The sequence below is a fragment of the Canis lupus genome, chromosome 11 (genome assembly GCF_003254725.2).
Source record: "Canis lupus dingo isolate Sandy chromosome 11, ASM325472v2, whole genome shotgun sequence".
Lineage (NCBI taxonomy): Eukaryota > Metazoa > Chordata > Mammalia > Carnivora > Canidae > Canis > Canis lupus.
In genome coordinates this window covers 49313242-49328109 of record NC_064253.1, presented here as the reverse complement: position 1 = coordinate 49328109, position 14868 = coordinate 49313242, and the positions used below count along the sequence as shown (strand labels likewise).

The window sequence follows — 14868 nt, the reverse complement described above, 5'->3', positions numbered from 1 at the left end:
TTCTTTCTTTTTTTTTTTTTTTAAGATTTCATTTATGTATTCATGAGAGACACACAGAGAGAGATTGAGAGAAAGAGAGAGAGAGAGAGAGAGGCAGAGACACAGGCCGAGGGAGAAGCAGGCTCCATGCAGGGAGCCTGACGTGGGACTCAATTCTGGGTCTCCAGGACCACACCCTGGGCTGAAGGCGGCACTAAACGCTGAGCCACCTGGGCTGCCCTTCTTTTACTTTTCTAAAATTCAAATTAATTTCTATTTTGAGTCTCCATTCCTTTCATGTGACAGAGACTTAATCCCTCTGTTTGGGATTTTCTATTTCTCTCTCTGCCCCAAAGGATTGTGTGACAATTCTGGGGGCACTTACCTAGAACTGAAGTGCCTACCTAGGACTGAGATGGGTGTAATTGGAAGTATCTGTCTTTTTTGTTGTTTGTATACAAAATCATGTGCTGAGATCCATCCTTGATCCACTGAGTCCCTGGCTGTGGGACCACACGTGTTACCACTGAGTTTTCAATCTTCTGTCCTGGTCCTGGCAGACCTCCCCACTATCTTCATGATGAATCCCTGGGGCTGCATGTGGCTCTTAGCCCGAGCTAAGGCTCTGTGGTCTTGCTTCTTTCCAGGACACTTTGATCTAGGAAAAAAGATGCTTTGGATCTCTCTTTGAAGTCCAAAGTTACCAAGTCTTCCCATTTGTTTTTCAAGAAGAAGCTGGAAATTTTCACATTATGCAAACTTTCCTGATTTTAAATGTTGGAAATTAATTCATTTTGGAAAAATAGTCACTGTGAGTAAAACAAACAAAACAAAACAAAACAAAACAAAACAAACAAACAAACAAAACAAAACAAAAAACACTTTCCATGGCCCAGTTTTGCCCCTAGGGCCACCATTTTACAGCCTCTGCCCTAAAGGCTTAGACTTATGGAAACTAAAGCAGGGAAGACACCCATTTTTCTACTTTCAAATGTGTCACTCTCCCTGAGGCAGAAAGCACAGAATCATCTACTGGACTAGGAGAGAAGGGCAGAGGGGAGAAATCTGGGGGCAAAACATTAGTTAATATTTCATAAGTCTTATCTTTCTACACCGTGATATGAGCTTATAAAGATAGATTCTGTATTAAAAAAAATAAAACTTCTTCTATATCCAGGGAAAAAGGCTTGAGATTACACAATATATTTTCAATAACGTAATCATGTTCACCAAATGCTTTCAATGCAATTATAGAATTTTATATTGGGTTTCCTTAATGATTGTTTAATCCAATTCCTGAGGCTAGATTAACAAAATGAGACAACTGAAGCCTACAGAAGTGAGTTAGTTTTGGTCACCCAGCCAGTCACTGCCAGCCAGATATAGAGTCTCTGACTTTCAGCTCTTTCTGTCCAGTACTGGATAAACCAAGGACCAGGGTACTGCACCCTGCTTGAGTTGGGAGTAGGGGATGGCATGGGAATGGAGGTGGGGCTGGAATGCAGTGCTTAAAGTGAAGGAGGGAAGATCCAAGGGGACATAACCCCAGGAGAAGTCTGATAACTCAGGACTGATAACCTCTTTGAATTTTCATTAAAATTTTAGAAATGCTATTCTAGCCTAATAGTTCTCTACCTTGGCTATAGTTTAGAGTTGTTTAGAACCTGAAGAGCTTTAAAATTTAAATTAAAAATTTTTTAGAGTACAGGGAGGCCTGTACTCTACCCCTAAAGATTCTGACTTTATCAATCTGGTGGTAGGGTCAAGGTATCTGTGGTTGGAAAGGCTCTCCTGGTGATCTTCCTGTGCAATGAGGTGTAGAATGACTGCTCCAGCCACACAGAACCACCACCATTTTCCAAATGGAATGCATCTGCCCTCCCTGTGCACTTGCTTTCCTCTCAGCCATTGGGGATCCCTGGGTGGCTCAGCGGTTTAGCGCCTGACTTTGGCCCAGGATGTGATCCTGGGGTCCAGGGATCGAGTCCTGCATTAGGCTCCCTGCATGGAGCCTGCTTCTCCCTCTGCCTGTGTCTCTGCCTCTCTCTCTCTCTCTCTCATTAACAAATAAATAAAATCTTTTAAAAAAAGAAGGAATAATTGGAAACAGATTGTATGGTCCATAAGGGCAGGGATTTTTCATTGGTTTTGTTCCTTGCTATACTCTGATGCCTACAACTTCTAGATGCCTACAAAATCTAGAAATACTTCTAGATTTCTACAATCTAGAAAGGGTTGGAGTGAATGGATGGATATTGAATAAGTGGTGATTCTGAGAAGGCTTTCTCTTCTTCTCCTTTCCCATTTATCATTCATTTCAGTGACACTGGGCTTTGTTTTGAGTGCTGTAACAGATGCTGTTTTGAATTGCCAGACGAGATCACCAGGAGCTCCCTTTAAGGATATCTGGCTTTGGAAATTTGCTAACCCTGACGACAGTATTTGCAGGCAAAGTGTGACTCAATCTCTTAAGTACTTCTTAGAAACATAATAATCTTTCAGACTGACTAAATATAATATAGTCATAAGACCCTAACTTTATCATTATTCACCCTCATTTCAACACACACGCACACACACACAGGAAAGATCCTGAGTTACACTGAGCTGTTACACATGGAGCGGCACTCAGGGCTTGGTAAACCAGGACCACATCATTTCTGCCCTTAAGAACTCAGAAGCCCAGTGGGCTGAATCAGCACTGAATTTGACCATCTCTTGATGACTGCTTGTCTGACTAAACCTCTGACAGAGAATGACAGAATTTTAGAGCTGGAAGGGATCTTAGAGATCATCTGGTTTAACCCTATGCATTTGATGAATAAGGAGGCTGAGATCCAGAGACATGTCATTGCTCAAAGTAACACAGCTCATTAGCTGCTGAACAAGCATCAGCTGGTGTCACTGGCATTTTCTGTTTACTTTGTTACCAGCTCTAGAACTGCCTCATACTGCATCCAAATCATTTAATGTAGGAATGGCAAGTCATTCTCTGTTCCTTATCATGAAAAAGGACTTTAAAGGAGAGTTGTGATCCTTGAAAATCAACTTCTTTAGGTTAAAAGTGAGGTTAGAATGTGTTGAAATACATTGGTCTCAGTTTGAAAGAACAGATGGTGATTTTTTTTTTTAGCTTTTCAAGTGAAAACATTAATTTCCTTTAAAGTTTTTCTCAAAACCAAATTCTTTTTCCAGATTTAGAACTTCACAAAACAATGTCTTAACCATGCTGAATTATTCACTGTCCCACAAATGTACTGTATATTTGTAGAGTATCCTTTTCCTCCCTAATCCAGTTTTTTGTCCTGGCTGATCTCTATGCAGTCACATCCTACATGTTCTTCCAAATCTACTTAAATTTTCTCTCCTCTCTAAGTGTCCTCTTGACCATCTGCCTTGCCTGGAATAGTATCTTCTTTTTCCCAATTTCTTTAACGTTTGTGAGAGAATTTAATAACAACCTATTCATTTTATTGTATATTAGAAAAATATATTAGCATATCAGACCCATGATTTCAGTTATTTTTTAAAAATATCACACTGATAGTTTTTATATCATTAATGGAAGGATGTCTTTGTTATTGCTATCATTTATTATTTCTGCAAAACAAACTGCTCCAAAACTTAATGGCTTAAAAAAGAATGACTATTGAGCTTATAATTTTATGGTTCAGCAATTTAGTCTGAATTCATTTAGGCAAATCTTTTGGTTTCAACTGGGCTCCATGTGTCTGTGGTCAGCTGCAGCTTTGCTAAGGCTAAGCCTATGGGGATTGGCTAGTTGTCTGTTGGAGCCCTGTCTTTCTTCTTCACATGGTCCACCATTCCCTATTAGGTTTGCCAGGCTTTTTCTATGGTAGAGCCAGGGTTCCAAAGAGATATAGCGGAAGTGTGCACAGCCTCTTGAGGCCATGTGAAACTAGTACACCATCACTTTTGCTGTATTATAGTGGTTCAAGCAAGTTGCAAGTCTAGTTCCTCTCTCTCTAAGTGTGAGGAGCTGCAAAGTCATATTGCAGGGGATATTGATGGGAAGAAGAGCTAGGGAAACATTGCAATCAATTTATACCAAAGTTGATTTACATAAATTGGATGCAGTAGGAGACTATGGAAAAGACTAAACTGGTTACCCAAGTGGCTGAGTGCAGATAGATACAATCCATCTGATGATTAATCATTTATTGCCTTGTAACAATTCTGGTATGACCATCGGTAGCACCAGCCTGAAATGCAGCTAGAATGTGGCATCTCCTGTATCTTAATCTCTACGATCTGGGTTATTCTAGCCTCACCTAAGGCCTCCCTTCAGATCTCAGGATTGGAGTGTGTTTGAGCAGTTAGAGAGGGAGGGTGTTAAGGCAGAGGAAGATTCCCTAAGGACATCTTACATATGTTGTCTTTTTCCACAGCCTTCAGGCAGTGGTTATCATTCAGGTGGAACCTGGATCAATCTCAGTGTATCTGAATACTAGTGTTACTGACTTGCTCTTGGATTGCTAGTTTGGGGCAGGTATTAAGATTAACTATTCTGATTTAGCCATTATGATACAGCCATGTTAAAGCCAAGAACATTTTGCTGGGGCACAAAGTACAATTAAAATTTCAGTGTAAGAAGAAACTAGTAATGCGAGAAGGGACATTTTGATTATATTGCTGAGCTCTGCCCCAGGATTGAGACAGATGAGATGGGGGTTAACCAAGTCATATTAAGTGGTTGACAATGAGCCAGGAGACTCACCTGGGCATCAGGCTGAAATGCTGAAATTAAATTAGAATACATTGAGGATATGGTTCTAATGAACTCAGGTTTCCATGAGCAACTCCTTAAATACTTAAAAAATGCAAATTGACCCAATCTTGCGAAGGGAGACAACATAATCAAGGTGAACTTTAAAAAAGAAGGAACAAAGGAAGGAAGGAAAGAAGGAAGGGAGGAAAAGTGAAGAGAAAAAAATTCCTCATAGGGAAGACACTTACCTATCAAGTACTTTCACAAGGAGTGACTGCAAATTACCTGGTGCAGACCACAGGAATCCTGAACACATCCAGCCCATAGTCCCCTCGTTACAGTAATGATAGTCAGCCAAACCACTGAGACTGTTTAATATATGATGTATTTGTTGGCTGGGGTGCCATGACACAGTACTACAAACTCGGTGGTTTAGAACAACAAATATATTGTCTCACTATTCTGGAGGCTACAAGCATCTGAAATTAAGGTTTTGGTAGGGCCCTGCTCTCTCTAAAACCTATAGTGTAAGGATTCTCTTTTGCCTTTTCCAGCTTCTGGTAGTCTCGTTACAGGAGTTTTGTTCCCTTAGGGCCTGGGCTCTTGGTTGAGCTGCTTCAAAAAATGAAGAGGTAGACCAGAGTAGTGGGCAGCAAAGCAAAGTTTATTGAGCAAGAGTATGAAGCTCCTGGAGAGGGAGAGGGGCCTGAGTGAGTTGCCCTAGGAGTTTCTAAGTTTAGGGGGTTTTATGAGCTCTTTTGCAGAACTTTCTTAAGCAATCAGGGTGTGCTGAGTCCTGCCAATCAGGGCTTTGGTCACGTGTCTGTCTACTTATTAGGTTAATGTCCATGTGCTGATGGTCCTTTTTTTGGCTGACATCCGGAGGCTTAGGTCTTAACTGCCCCTGCCCATGATATTGACAATGCTTTTATGGTTAATTGTCTTATTCTAGGACATTTTTCAGAAGTCATTTGTGCAAAGGCTTAAAAGCAGAATGTCAGTGCAGTCCTGTCTAAGCTGGAAAACAGAATGTCAGTGCTGTTTTATTTGAGCTGTTCTGACTGCATATTTTCTTGTTGGGGACCCTGGCTCTGACTACCTAACTGTTCATATAACTCCTAACAGTCCCAGATGTCCCTTGGTTTACCTGTGGAACTCCAGTCCACTACCCCCACATGACATTCTCCCTACATCTCTTCATCTTGTCCTCCCTAGTGCAAGTCTATCTCTATGTCCAAATTTCAATTTTTTATAAGGACACCAGTCATATTGGATTGGGGTTCATTCTAATGATCTATTTTAACTTTATCACTTCTTAAAAGACTCTATTTCCAGATAAAGTCACATTCTGAGGTATTGGAGGTTAGAGCTTCAACATATCTTTTTTTGTGGGGGACAACCCATGACACATGACATGGTGCTATTTATCTGGAATGGATAACTTATTTTATTTCTAACCTGTCAACTGCCATGTAAATATGTAAAATTTAAATATGCCTTGCAAGAAGTTGTCTGGTTCAAAAAAAATCACAAAGGAAATCTATGGAGAAAACAAGAATTGCCAAAAAATTGGCAAATGTTTTACTATCAGAAAATCTGGAAAAACACGTTTTTAAAGATAGCTGAACTGCATCTATATCTGCATGTTACCATTTATTGCTGTTACTGGTGAAGATCAAGAGGCAAATGGCTGTCTAATCATAAAAGATGGAAAAACAGTGAAATGGAGGCAATTTCAAGACACTAAATTGTTTTTTTATGGTCAGCCTATCTAATAAATGGCTTATCTTTGTAACCCACATATATCTGGAGCTCCACTTGGACCTATCACCCTGTGGTGTTACATGAATGAAAAAATACATCCCATGATTAGGACAGGAAAATATAATTGGAAGCATTTCATATCTTCTCAGTATCTTTTGACGAAATGCTAAAATGGCAGAATATGATTAATAAATAGTAAATGTTCTGGAAGAGAATGTTCTTCAATTCCATCCCCAGGCGTACACACAGCACTCACGCGCACACGTCTGGCAGTGGTTTTTGAAGTGAATGATCCCCCTCTCTTTTCTCCTGCAAACTCTTCTATTACTCAGCCCTATGTTGGACTTCTCTGTTCTCCTTCCCTTTCTACTTGAGCCCTTTATGATGGAGAATAACCAAGTTTCTCTGGTTTCTTTAGGTTTGTTTTTTTCCTCCAAATGTACTTATTTCTCAGGTTTAGCAGAGCAAAGGAGGGTCTGGGTGCCTGTCCTGCAGCCAAAATCCACTCTTGTTAGGAGGAAATGGGAGAGGCAGTGAATACTCAGACAATATTTTGTCAGCTGCTTGCACTTCAATATTTTTTGATGGTGCACATTTTTGATATAAAGCAAGCAGTATTCTCTCTTATTAGTAGAAGCCAATTTCTTCCTGACAGCCATTAAATAGACATTGAACAAATATTTTTTTTACTTATTTATTTGCATCAATGATGACTTATTCTTTATTTTTAATTTTTAAAATTCAAGTATAATTAAGATACATAAGATATATATTAGTTTCAGATGTGGAATATAATGCTTCAACAATTCTATATAATTCTCAGTGCTCATCTCTTTTTAAAGATTTTATTTATTTATTTATTTATTTATTTATTTATTTATTTATGAGAGAGAGAGAGAAAGAGAGAGAGTGCAAGCAAGGGAGGAGGAACAGAAGGGGAGGAAATGGGAGGGGGAAAGAATCTCAAGCAAACTCTGTGCCAAGTGCTGAGCCCAACATGGGGCTCAATCTTAAAACCCTGAGATCATGAGCTGAAATCAGGAGTCAGATGCTTAACCAACTGAACCACTCAGGTACCCCAAGTTAATGTACTCTTGATTCCCTTTATCTATTTCACCCATCCCTCCACCCACCTCCCCTCTGGCAATTACCAGTTTGTTCTCTATATTTGAGAATCTGGGGTTTTTTGTTTTGTTTGTTTTGGTTTGTCTCTTTGTTTGCTCATTTACTTTGTTTCTTAAATTCCATGTGAGTAAAATCATATGGCATTTGTTTTTTTCTAGCTGACTATTTCACTTTGTGTTATATCCCCTTAGTCCATCCATGTTATTGTGTTTTTTTTTTTAAGATCTTATTTATTCATGAGAGACACAGAGAGAAAGGCAGAGGAAGGAGATGCAGGCTCCCTGTGAGGAGCCCGTTGTGGGATTCGATCCCAGGACTCCAGGATCACACCCTGATCTGATGGCAGACATTCAACCATTGAGCCACCCAGGTTGTGAAAACAGCATGATTTCATTCTTTGTTGCAAATGGCATGATTTCATTCTTTTTTATGGCTGGGTAATATTCCATTGTATATGTATAAACCACATCTTCTTTATTCACCTGTGGATGGACTCTTGGGTTGCTTCCATATCTTGGCTATTGTGAACAATGCTTCCATAGACTTAGGGGTGTATATAGCTTTTCGAGTTACTGTTTCTGTTTTCTTTGGGTAAAAAGCCAGTAATGGAATTATTGAATCATATGGTAATTCTATTTTTAATTTTTAAAGGAACTTCTATACGGTTTTCTTTTTTTTAAGATTTATTTATTTATGATAGACAGAGAGAGAAAGGACAGAGAGACAGGAGGAGGGAGAAGCAGGCTCCATGCCGGGAGCCCCACGCGGGACTCGATCCTAGGACTCCAGGATCGCGCCCTGGGCCAAAGGCAGGCGCCAAACCGCTGAGCCACCCAGGGATCCCCTCTATACTGTTTTCTACAGTGGAAGCACCAGTTTGTATTCCCACCAACAGTGTAAGAGGGTTCCCCCCCTTTTTTTTTTCACATCCTTGCCAAAACCTGTTATTTCTTGTGTTTTTTATTTTAGCTGTTCTGACAGGTGTGAAGTGATAGCTCATTATTGTTTTGATTTGCATTTCCTTGATGATTCGTGGTGTTGAGCATCTTTTCGTGTGTTTGTCGGCCATCTGTATGTCTTCTTTGGAAAAATGTCTATTGGGTTCCTGTGCGCATTTTAATCAGATCATTTGTTTTTTGAGTGTTGAGTTGTAAAAGTTCTTTGTATATTTTGGATATTAACGCCTTACAGGATATATCATTTGCAAATATCTTCTCTCATTCAGTAGGTTGTCTTTTTGTTTTATTGATGGTTTTCTTCACTGGGTGAACTAAAATTTTAGAATATTTCTTTGAGCACCAAATTATTAGTGCTCTGAGTACTTCCACATATGAAGGTCTTAGGAAAATGTGCTTTTGTGATCAAAGGCAATAAGGTGTTGGTGAAGAGAGAATAAGGTTGAAAAGCATGGATTCAATCTGAAAAGGTGATGACTGAGAGGACATGTAAAAAAAAAATCAATAAAATCATTAAAACATGGGGAGTACGTGGATGCTAGTATAGTTTCCTAATTCTAGGATATTAGAACTAGGTTGAAGAGTTGTGCTAAGAACCACAAGGAAGGTATAATTCCAAATAACAATTTTAAAGTTCAGTTTGTGTCATTTAAAGTTTTAACCTGATGAAAAAGTGGTTTAAGATGGAGTGATGAGTTTCCATGATTCCATGTTAGGAGTACTTGATACGCTCTCCCAAAGTTCCCCAATAAAATGCCTAAGAAAGAGTATTTAAAAAGCAACGCCAGAAAACAAAGAGAAGCCTATATGCTGTCATCTAGTGTGAATTTCTACTAAAGAGAATTTCTACAAAAACATTGATGAATGTGCCCCTAGTGATGGAAGTTAGAAAAAGGTTTTGATCGCTCCTTTTTTCTGTCCTCTTAAATGTGAGATAACTTTAATTAGAAAAACAGGTGCTTGCCTGTCTCTGCAAGGGGATTGTTTTCTGTGGTAGGCAGTGTTGTATAACTTGTCCCACATCTGTTTCATCATTTCTCCTTTTATATCCTTTGAAAACTAAATCTCTGAGTATGTAACACAGCCAGGAATCGAAAGGTCTGATTGGGTTCACATTGCAAGTATTCATTGTTTCAATCTAAGGATTTTCTCTTGGGTAGGTGGGAGTGTAGGTGTACATACATTTGTGCTCAGATTTTCTGAACATTTCTCTACTTTATTTCTATGGACCTAACCTGAAAAAGAAAGGTGTGGAAAATACATTAATATCTACTCTCATGATTATTACTGATTCTCCAAACATTTATAATTACCTGGGCTGCATTCTTCAGACCCTCTTTGAGGTAATGTTGATGGATAGGACATAGCAAATTTTCTGTACTCTAGCATAATGCCAAGTGTTACAATTGCTAATGCATATTTTATAATTCTAGAAGTTTATGAGATCACATTCGGTGCCTATAATCCCTGGGGTGCAATTTAAAGAAGAAAAAATGGAATCTAACCAAGGGCAATGTAGAAGTTTTGGAGAAATAAATAGAGGATGTGCAATTATAATGGTCAAGGATCTTAAAACTCAAACTCAGATTTTATGCCACTCTATTATATATATAATGTATATATATGTTTAATATATATAATAATCATTTATAAAGTTGATTGTTTTATATAGTAGAAGGGAAGATAGAAAGAAAAATTTGTCCTAAAACTGTTGTCTAATTTTTAAAATAACATTTATTTTTCTTTTCGATTTAAAAAGTAATGTCTGCTTACTGTTTGGACTTTAAAAAGTAACATTGTATTACTATAGAAAAAATTAAAATACAGTAGAATACTATAATACAGCTAATATTATATAGTATTTATGATGTGCTAGACATCATTCTAAACACTTGATGTATAGTAACCATTTTCATTTTCACAATATCTTCTCGGGTAGATATTATTAGTCCTACTCATAGATAAGAAACTAAGTCATAGATAATTTAATTAACATGTATATACTTGGTCTTATATCTTTTATAATTTTATTATTTTCATATATAAAAAATATGTTCTTATATGTTATGTGATTTTATTTTCTTTTATTATCTTCTGTTTTTGAAGATCACTAGTAGTTCTCTTTCAACTTTTTCAAAAATATTACTAACCTATATTTTTTTCTAATTACCAAAATAAGAAATGAAATGATATCTTTGGATTTTCTTCTATATATGAATGATGAAGCAACACTTCCCTTTCTCATCTCCATTTCTAGTCTTTTTTAATGTAATCTGGAGTTTACTTTAAATTTTTTTATATTTTTAAAATTGTCTTTATATTATATAATCTTTCTATCAGGATTGCAATTTGACAACTATATTCCATTTTGTAACCAAGTTTATAATTCTTTAGACTTATTTCAAAGGTTTTCAATGCTTGTTGCCAATTCTTTTACATCTTCCTATTTTTCCCTTTAATTTTGATTCGTCTCTTAATCTTAAAGGTTATTGTTTTCTTGCTTTCTGCTTTTTCATAGGATAGGTGAATAGAGACTTTTAGTCTGTTACACACAGAAGATTGTCTTTTGATTGCCTTCACATCTATTTGAGTGAATTTTTAAAATCTGGGTTGGAGCATTTCTCTTCCAAAAACTCTGAAAATCTTACTCCATTGTATTCTGGCACTAGCATTGCAAATAAAAGCCTGAGGCCAGCCTGGTTCCTTTATGCACAACATGTTTGTACATATTCCTGTAAGGTTTTTCCTTTATCCATATAATTCTAAACTTTTTTCAGAATATGTCTATGCATTTATCTTTTTGTCAAGGGGAGTCAAGAAGCTCAATAGTTAAGGACTCAAGCTTGGCAATCCAATAACATAGACTGAATGTCAACTCTGCTACTTGAGTTGAGACTTTTAAATGTCCTCTAATGACCCTCTCCAAGACTCAGTTTCCTCAACATAAAGTAGAATAATGACTTTACTGCTTACATTTGTTGTTAAGGTTCAATGAAAGCATGGATAGAAAATGTATAGCACAGTACCTGGCTCATAGTAAGTGACAATTATTACTGTCATTAGTCTTACCTGGAACATGATTCATTCTTTCAATCTTTGTTCTAATGCAAAAGTCAAAGCAGACTCAAGAGCCATAGATTTCACTCCTCATCAAAGTTTTTGAATAATTCAAAGAATAGAGGCAAACACACCAGGTAGAAAGAAAGCATTCTTTTCCTGGAGAAGCCTGAAATCATCAAAAGGTTGCAAAAGTTTGCAAAATATCTTTTTTGTTTTTTAACACATTGGGGCTTGGGCTTTGGTTTTGGATTAACCAACGCATTTTGAACAATGTGCATGGAACCAATTAATTTTGAACAAATGTGCATGGAAATCTTATTCACAAAGGGAGCTATTTTGGTTTTGAAGGACCGTTTCATTTATATTCCATCAACTACACATGGATAGGAAAATGCTTACATGATTACCCCTTATTCTCCAGCTATGTTCCTTAAATCCAGACATTCCTGCTGTATTCAAAATAAGCAACCTAGACAGACCAGGCATATCCTGATGATAATGTTCTACAGCTAGAGATTACTTGGAAAAAATACTGTTGACATGTTTACAACGAGATCTGAATGAGGTCATTTATACCCTTGTGTAGAGAAGGAGTCAACCCTTTCCTTCCTAACTTTCATACTCCAGTGTTTTTCAACTCAGAAAAATGTTCCTAAAATAGATCTTTGATTACTGTTTCTGACTCAAGTTTTATTCTTAGGAAGGAACATCAATAATTCTTCTGTCCAGCTCTTTCTTTGTTGTCCATAACTATTATTTTTAAAAATCCCATTTTCTCCATTCCTTTTCCCTCATCTTTTTTCATATTGTAAATGTCGCCTCCAAATGTCGATTTAAATATTATTATATATTTGGGTTCATATATTTTCTTTCCTCACTCATCTCCATGTTCATTTCATCCTGTTCTCTTACATCTTGGACTGTTCTCCTTATATTTTTTCCAGAAGAGTTTTTCTAGGATTAATTTTTTATAAGAGTCTTATTTTTTTATACACTGCTAAACCAGCAAACAGATTTCTATAATTTTCTTTTTCTGGATCTTAAATTAGATTGTATTCAGAGGTTTCTTCTCACACTGAGTATGAATTCCTTTTTCTTTGTTCTACAACATTTAAAAAATCAGCTTGATGCTTTTTTTCCCACTGACTTATACTTGAATAAGAGGTATTTCTATGGTAAGTAGATGGTCTTTGATCTCATTCTTTGCCCTCTTGAATTTGGTTGTATTCTGTTTTCAGGTAGCAGAATCTAATACTCTTTCATTTTGTGTGGCTTGGCTGGACTGAGATGCTATAACCTTCTAACTGTCAAGCTCTCTAGTAACTAAACAGATGATATTGTGAAAATCTATCATTTACTGTATATCTTTTCCCCAGGGTTTATCTTTCTCCAGCTCCATCTACTGTTCTTTACCCAATGGTATTACCTGATTTTGCTGCCCTAAACCCCTCCCTCCATTCCCCACTTCATGCTGACATAGTTAATGGGAGTTATAGTTGCTGATAATGTAGAAAAAGTAGAATAAATTGGAGATAGAGAACAACATTCCAATATCTATCTATCATCTATCTATCTATCATTCCTATAATAGGAGGTTGTGTTCTCAGTGTTCTAGTTGGTAAAGACCCTGACTTTCTTAATAAGGAAAGAAAAGTGATTCGAAGATAAACAAAATCTCTTACTTTCTGCAAAAGTACTTTCATGGGTTCTGAAGTTAGGAAATAAAAGATATGGCATCTCCCACCTTGCTATCTTTTTGATCATTTGTTTTTGGGAAAGCCAGCTGCTCTGTTATAAATATACTCATTCGGCCCTGTGAGGAAACCCACATGGAGAGGAACCAAGCCCTCCCACCAACAACTAGCATCAATATGATAGCCATGTGAATGAACTACTTTTGAAACAATTTTTCCAGCTCTCGTCCAGTTTAGTCTGGACTTCTTAAGATGACTGTATCTTCATCTGACATCTTGACTGCTTATGAGAAACCTCAGGTCAGAATCTCCCAGACAATTCACTCCCAAATTCTTGACCCCCAGAAACTGCTGTGAGACAATAACCAAACTGTGGAAGGAGCCTCGGTGTCCATCGAAAGATGAATGGATGAAGAAGATGTGGTTTATGTATACAATGGAATATTACTCAGCCATTAGAAAGGACAAATACCCACCATTTGCTCGACGTGGATGGAACTGGAGGGTATTATGCTGAGTGAAGTAAGTCAATCAGAGAAGGACAAACATTAGATGGTCTCATTCATTTGGGGAATATAAAAAATAGTGAAAAGGACTAAAGGGGAAAGGAGAAAAAATGAGTGGGAAATATCAGAAAGGGAGACAGAACATGAGAGACTCCTGACTCTGGGAAACGAACTAGGGGTTGTGGAAGGGGAGGTGGGCAGAGGGTGGGGATGACTGGGTGATGGGCACTGAGGGGGGCACTTGATGGGATGAGCACTGGGTGTTATTCTATATGTTGGCAAATTGAACACCAATAAAAAATAAATCTATAAATTAAAAAAAAGAAACTGCTGTGAGAAACAATATACGCTTATTTCATTTATTTTTATTTAAATTTTTAAATTGAGATAAAATTTGTATTCCATATAATTTACTACTTTCAAAATTACAATTCAATGGTTTTTAGTATATTCATACTATTGCACAACCATCACCACTACCTAATTCCAGAATACTTCCTCACCCCGAAAATAAATCCTGTATCTCCTAATTCTTCTCTCCTCCCATCCCCTGACAACCAGTAATTTATTTTCTGTCTTCTGGATTTGCCTTTTTTGGACATTTCATATAAAATGGAATCACACAACATGTGACTGTGTCTGTCTTTGCTTATTTAGCATAATATTTTCAAGCTTTGTGATATTGTAGCATGTATCAGCACTTCTTTCCTTTTTATGGCTGAATAATATTCTATTGTATGGACATACCTTATTTTGTTTATCCATTCATCTCCAGATAATCCATGCAATCACTTGAGTTGTTTCCATCTTTTAGCTACTATGAATAATGCTGCTACGGACATTTGTGTATAAGTTTTTGCGTGAACACATATTTTCAATTCTCTCAGGTATATACCTAAGAGTAGAATTGCTGGGTCATATGGTAATTCTACCTTTAACTTTTTGAGAATAAATATTAATAGATGTGTTAAACTACTAAAGCTTTGGGGCAGTTTATTATGCAGGAATTGATAAAAATTGCCCTTCTTTTAGTGCATAGAATAATTGGTATGTCA

General features: G+C 37.1%; 1 long non-coding RNA gene across 2 annotated transcripts in view; it reads left to right on the top strand.

The window, feature by feature from the left end:
• The window catches only part of LOC118350309 (uncharacterized), a 48163-nt gene extending 34117 nt beyond the window's left edge, over positions 1-14046 (top strand). For both annotated transcript variants that reach the window (XR_007400990.1, XR_004803855.2), the window contains exon 3: positions 13653-14046. This is a non-coding gene — a long non-coding RNA (uncharacterized LOC118350309). The remainder of the gene's footprint in view (positions 1-13652) is intronic.
• Positions 14047-14868: the final 822 nt, after the last annotated feature.